Here is a 7,487-nt window from a genome sequence, read left to right as displayed (position 1 = left end):
TACATGAGAGTAAGGTCCTCATTTCATTTCCAGCATTAATTTTAATAGCTAATCATAATAATTATTCTTCACCTTCAGCTTGAGGCTACGATTTGAATAGATTATTCCTAACCTCCAAATGTGCCAAGTATAAAATCGCTGGCAGCTACCAATATAAAATAACAATTTACTATTAATTATGCAAAGTAGGTATTTATTTAGATAATCTATATATAAATTTTCTGATGTATCTTTCATTGAAAATTACACAAGTCACAAGTGTTCCATAGGTCTATTATGGAATACTACAGGTTTATGAGAATTCCTCATTAATTTTGGAAATAAGTTCCTAAATTTGCATAACTATTATCTAATTATATCAATCATCACTTAAGCGTACTGAAAATCATAACAATCCGTCAGGTGGTTATTGAGTCATCCTCCGTCAAAATTTTTAAAACAAACTGCCGTGCAGTTCTAGAACAAGCTGCTTGGGGCCATAAACTTATGTCACTTCTTCCCTAGCTATGTACTATTTAAGATTCGTGACCCTAACCAGTCTTTATCACGGGATTTCAAAATCGAACGTTATGCTGCAGTACCTAGAAGAGCCGCCAGGGGTTCAAAACATTCTAACAATCCATCTTAACCCTTTCTACACTGGGCTTCGTTCATCTTTGGGACTGGGGGGTAGGGGCTCATTCGGCCCTACCTCAAAACTTATGAACGTTATATATTATAGCCAGCACATTTTCAAAGGTTGGTGTACTAGTAATAATTAATCATAGTAAGATTTTATATCATTATAATATAATTTAAGGTCATGTATGTGATTTGTTGACTAAAACCGTTTAGATAGAGTTTTCTTGTAAAACTTAATGGTATACAACACAAGAATAAATATGGTAGAATACTAAGTCTACTAAACCGTATGTTTCTCCAAAGAAAACCAGTAACGTCATACAATAACGTTATGCAAATCGAAATTATCCGCCATCTTGAATTGTCAACCTTAAATTGTCGAAAATACATTTTTAAAGATAAAATTTAAATATTCAATTAAGGTTCAAATTGACCTTTTATGTAACATTAAAGTAGTGATAAAATTTTTTAAAAGGAAAATGGCCGCAATGTACCTGATCTTTTGATATGGCCCGCCATATTGGATTTTGAAAAATGACGTCATCAAATAGCATAGATTATGCATAATCATTCATAAAGAATACATCAAATTATACATTATGTTATTAAATGTTGGAAAGCATGTGTAACTTAAAGCATAAAAGCCTATTGTTTAAGCAAAATTACCGAGTTTCGCAAAAAATGACTGTCGGAAACCCGTTGCCATAGCAACATGAAACTAAGATTCATTTTATTTATATGAACTTGTTGCCAGCTAGGTTTTTGAAAATATCACTAAGTTTCGTGGCTCAATAGTATGCCGTTGGGACGCTATCAGACATCAAATTTGGCGCGGGCACATTACCCCCCCCCCCCCAAAGGCTAGATAGGGTTAAGGTCTCAGACCGGAGTTTCCCTCCGTATTTCGAGCAATTTGACACCCTCAGCCCGACGGGCTGTCATTTCTGTACTAAACGCGGGTCGAAATTTTTCACTCTTTTGGTGGAAAGGGGTGCCGTGCCGCTTATCAATACACTTGATTGATATTTTCTGCGCCCAATTTATTTAGGGGTAAATGAGGCACATCAAAGTACATTTTGAAAAAAGGGGTCATTTTTTTCGTCATTTTTAACCATGGCTGCATGGAAATAACGAATTTTCCCAGGGTAACGGCTTAGTACTCGAAGAAGCTCAGAACCTAATGTTTCCAAAATTTGAATTTAATTAAAATCGATGCGATAAGTTTATCGCTATCTTCGATGGCCCGAACACACCCAGAACGCATATAGAACGTACCATCCCGGCGGTCAGGCGAAAAGGCCACATAACCATCCGCGCGGACGAATACCAGGAAGTCTTAGCTGGACCACCAACATTACGCCACCTATAAAGGCTACAACTAACAGGCTTTTCAGAAAATACAAAGATATGTACACAGATATTACGATTTCAGGGATATCGCGGCCAAAACATACCATACAAAGTCACGTTTCCAGCGATTTACTGCGCACTTACTTAGACTCTGGTCAGAATTAAACTCCGACCCGGAACCTTAAGCTTCTTGAAGTATTGTACTAAACCAGATACACACACACACACACACACGCACACACATACATGGACGCACACACACAAACACTCATACATGCACACACACACACACACACACACATACATACACACACACACACACACACACACACACACACACACACACACACACACAAATACACACGCATACAAGCACAAACACACACCCGCTACTGAAAACATTTTCCTTCTTGGCCATTGTATTAAAAAATATATATAATATTTTTTGTTGCCTTTCAGGTCTTTTTAGGCAACAAAGACGACTACACTCCTGTAACCAACCTACTGGACTACTCCATTGATGCCCGTTATGTGCGTTTCGTGGTCCAATCCTGGTACAGGACTCGGATCATTATGAGAGCCGAAATTCTAGGATGCAGTAGGTTCCTTTTGCAACATCATGCCCTTTTGAGCTTATGTTAATATTTTATTACTTTGAATTATAAATGCTAATGTTAATATGCTAATGTACAAATAAACTGAAAGTCGGCGTACCGAACTTCTCCCACTGAACATATGCACAATTTTATCAATGGATATCGCAAACGTACGTCAGAAATCATTTGGATTATAACGACATGTTATCGCAGGTTTATTATTACGTTTGCCAAGAATGTTATGTTTTCAAAGGCGTTTGTGTGTGTGCGTGTCTGTCTGTCTCTCTCTCTCTCTCTCTGTGTGTGTGTGTGTATGTGTCTGAACACGATAACTTAAGAAGGCTTAAATGGATTGACTTCATATTTCTTAGATGGGTAGTTCTTGATAAGACATCAACATGATTAAATCCTGGCCCGCCTAGCGTCTTCTTATGGTACTGCAACTTTCGATTTTAAAGATCTCGTGATCTGGACATGGTAGGGTCACAAATTTAAGATGGCATGTAGCTTTTGTGCTGGAGAGAACTGACATCAGTTTTGGCTCCCTAGCGGCTTGCTCTGGAACTGCAGGGGCGTTTGCTTGATAATATTCAAAAGAGGATAACTCAAGAACCGGTTGACAGATCGTTGTTGGTATGTAGGTAGCTTAAGTGATGCTTAACATAATTATGTGGCAATTATGCAAACATGGATGTACTTTGCATAATTTATGTGGAAATTCTATAAATTACCTGCATTTCATGTTTGCACTATTCCAGCTCGAGAAATATGTACTTGAGAACAAGAGAAACACATGCTGATGTTGATTATGTAAATAAAGACTTAATTTGCGTAATTACTGAGAAAACGTTATAATTCAATAAAAGTAACTGCCTGGAATTTCATAATCGGGATATTTGAAACTTATCTGAAGTTGAACATCTTTGAACACAACCTCTTTAAATAAGGAGCTTTATTTGCATGATTTATGAGGAAATGCTAGAATGACCTTCTTTGTCAAGATTAGGCTGTCTTTTGGTAGATAATATAATTAACTGACATAGTTTATGCAAATAAGCATCTATTTGCATAGTCAGGGGATACTTTATTATTTGTTAGTTATACAGATTAACATAATTTCGTAAAAGAAGGATGTATGGGGTCGTGGAAGTTAATGACATCTGTAGGGAAGGTTTGGTTTACAAAAAATATTGTAATAATCGTTTATTGCTCCTAAGTGGCAAATCTGGCAAACAACTACAACAAAGGTAACTTTGGATAGTGCTAAAACCCCCACCTGGCAGGATAGCATTTTAAACCCTTGTGCTGAATAAACAAGAATATGAAGATTTAGACCATTGTGATGCAAAGACTTGTTGCAATGGGTTAAAAACCTCCAAACAAAGACTTCACTTACGTAGACATTCAACTATTGGTGCAAAGTAACGATTCTTAACCAACTGTCAGTAGTCATGTGTACATGTAACTAAACTCATTCTTATGTTCAGGTCCGGATTCAAGTCCAGGGGTATAGGTTTAGGTCCGGAGATAAGTCTGCCTGAAGCCGACCATGTCTTACTACAACTAACCTTATAGCCAGATGGGGAAAGACAGACACAAGGATACACGCACACCTACGCACTCATGCACACACACACACACACACACACACACACACACACACACACACACACACACACACACACACACACACACACACACACACACGTACACACACACACACGCACACACACACACACACACACAGTAGAACACAAGGAAAACAAAACAAATCCATCTTTTATAAGATTTAGCAAAAAACTATACGGCAGATATATTTTTTTCTTTTAAATCCTCGCCATGACAGTCCCATATTTTGCCTCTATTCACAGACGATGCATGCAAGGTTAATCCCTCCGAGCGGATTAGCTGTTTCTCATTCGAGTACACTACAGCCGATCTGTGTCTTCAACAGTCGCGAGAATGCTGCTTTGATATTTCATACAATACACTCCATTCAAAACGATGCTTCTGGAGCAAGACAAAAAAAGGTGAGTTCATACATATTCTACTCTTCTGTATTTGTCTGTTTCTCATCCAGTATCCAACAGGATGGTACACATGTAGACAGGGTTGTTTGAATAAAAAAAAGATTCTGGGTCCCATTCTGTAGTAGGCGACAATGTTATGACTTTTGAAAGACACCCAACTTAGGTTAAATGCTTTCTCTCTGTACGCACTTATACATCCTCTGTGTAACCCAACATATGCAGCTTCTTTGTAAGATATTCTTATAGCTAACTATATCTCTCTTTTTTTGGAAAAGGACGCAAATTCCATATGCATGTGAGAATGCAAATAATGTCAATGTTGCCTTATCTATTTTGAAGTGGGACGTCATACATGTATATTTATACACATTGTAGTTTCTGTATGCTTTCAACTTTACCGGGGTTGTATCCAAGCCATTCACAGATGTAGGCTGAAGGGCCATCATTGATTATCAGGTCCTATTATAACGCAAGCCATTTTGTAGATAATAAAGAGGGGTAAGTGTAAGTGCTTTGGTTTATTTACAAACATGGTTATTTCGGTATTATTAAACATTATCATGTCACGACATAGCCCATTTTATGTAGATTTCATTGTCAGGCCATGTTGATTAGATCATTTGGATGACATCCGCGCCCGCATGAATTTTTGCCCGAGTCTAAAAAAAAATTCAACCATACCAAACACCATTTCTCCTTACTACAGATTGTCCAATAGGAGACTACGTTCGTTTTAAAGGCGTTTGCTACAAGAGCTTCACGGACCCGAAGACGCGCGATGAGGCCAAACAGGAGTGTGCAGCAGATGGAGGGATGTTAGCCATGCCGAAGAACAGAGTGATTAACGACTTCTTATTCAATCTAACACCTAAACGTGGGGGTCGCTGGATCGGGTTGACCGACGCCGACAGCGATGGCCAGTGGGTATTTGAGGACGGCCAAGCCCTGATGCCATCTGACTATTCCAACTGGCACCCTGGAGAGCCTCAACCATATAACGGACGCAGTGGATGCGCTGCATATGGCCATTATTATTATCGACATAATGGGAGAGGGTACCAGTGGGTCGAAAAACAATGGAACGTCCCTAGTCATGGCTTTGTCTGTCAGCTAAAAACAGGTATTTGTTTCTAGAAACTTATTTATGACACAAGTGATCGTAGGATGAGGTAACCAATGATGTGCTGAACTATTTATCATTTTAGCTCATTTTTATGTTACATGTACGCGTTGAGTTTAATCAGTTTATCTAACCGTCAAAGAAAACAAGGGTTTTGTCTTTAATTTGTTTGGGGTTTTGGGTGTGGTAGAAGGGGATGGAGTAACATTGAAAAGCCTGTGGATACCATTCATATTATCACGTCAACGTAGCCTACATAGGGCTATGTTAATTTGATTATGTGGATGACATCCTCTGGGAATCCAAAAAATTTACAGAATGGTTGAATATTCTTTTTATTATTTTTTTGAAACGGACGAAAATTGCAGGATTGGGCAAATGGATGTCTACTGTATATTCAGATGTACATGGCCTAATCCACCCTTGAATCCTTGTTTAAACAGGGAGTGAAATCCGTCAGTACACCAGCCTGGGTTGTTGGGGAAACTCTCGATCTGACCCTGCCATTCCGTCACTCGAGGAGATGGACACACGCGATAGTTGGGCTGACGGCTTTTTCGATAAGAAGCAGATATACCATGACCACCATAACCCCATCAAAAAGTGCTACAAGGTAGCTCTTTCTCGTGGTTATACCGTTTTTGGAGTGATGGATAGTGGAGCGTGTCTTTCATCTGCTGATGCCCACAACACCTACAACAAACACGGGCCTTCCACAGAATGTACGGCGGACGGCGAGGGTGGGAAGTCTGCAATCTCGGTTTACCAGATCACAAGTTATATGTACACAGCTATGTGTGCATGGTCAAGTAAAATTGAGGCCAAATAAACAAGTGATTTTTGGCAATGGTTCTATACCTACAAAGCCAATCCTGTTACTCAACATTTTTGAACAAATTAAGATTAAATTAAAAAAAGGATTGGACTTACCATTCTTGTTTTTACCACATCGACTACTCTTCTTCAATAATCTTACCCAATAAATCAGGACATGTTGCTTAATGAAAGCGTCAGCAATGTGTCAAAGGTTTTTCAAAGGCTTTATCGCTCACCATCCTGGTTAAGAGCAGGCCAGCTTGTCCTTATAGAGATGGCCACCTTAGGTTTTTTTTTATTCCTCTCACAAAGTAAGGTAACATAATCACATTCCTATAGACAACACTTAAAATATTTAGTTTTTTTACTGATATTTGCTGCAGTAAAGAACATTTATAATTATGCTTAAAATAAGAAAATTTGGTCTTGGATGTTTTCCTAAAAATGAAGGCACTGAAAATTAGTTTTGCGTCTTGTAGAGATACGGTAGGGCAAAAAATACCCCTAAGTTGAAAGTGAAACTGGCTTCTTCATGTACCATCTATAACAAATGCACATTAAATAAGTATGTGTAAGCAATAGGTGCATAGTTCCTTTAGACAAGCCGACTAAATTTTCTTTTCAATTTATTTATTGAAGACTAGTATACAAGTGTAATTAAGGGTTTTAAAATTTTTAAAGCTTGATTTGTAACTTAAATGAGTTTACCTTCAAATTTTCAATCGAAAGATGTATGACAAAGATGTATTTGATCTTCAAGATCGTATTTTAGAACAATACTTAGAAAGCAAGCACCATAAAAGCTTTCCGGATAAATGTATTATTAGTTTATGCAATTAGAAATAATTTTTTTTGCATTGTAACATTAATTTTTTTTAATTAAAAAAAAAATCCAGCTATTTGCATAAACGATTTTTCAAGGAATTTTACCTCTATAACAGGGTTAGTCCAATA

Source organism: Branchiostoma belcheri, unplaced genomic scaffold, assembly GCF_001625305.1.
Source record: "Branchiostoma belcheri isolate BF01 breed outbred unplaced genomic scaffold, Haploidv18h27 scaffold261, whole genome shotgun sequence".
Lineage (NCBI taxonomy): Eukaryota > Metazoa > Chordata > Leptocardii > Amphioxiformes > Branchiostomatidae > Branchiostoma > Branchiostoma belcheri.
Note: the sequence above shows the minus strand (reverse complement) of the source record.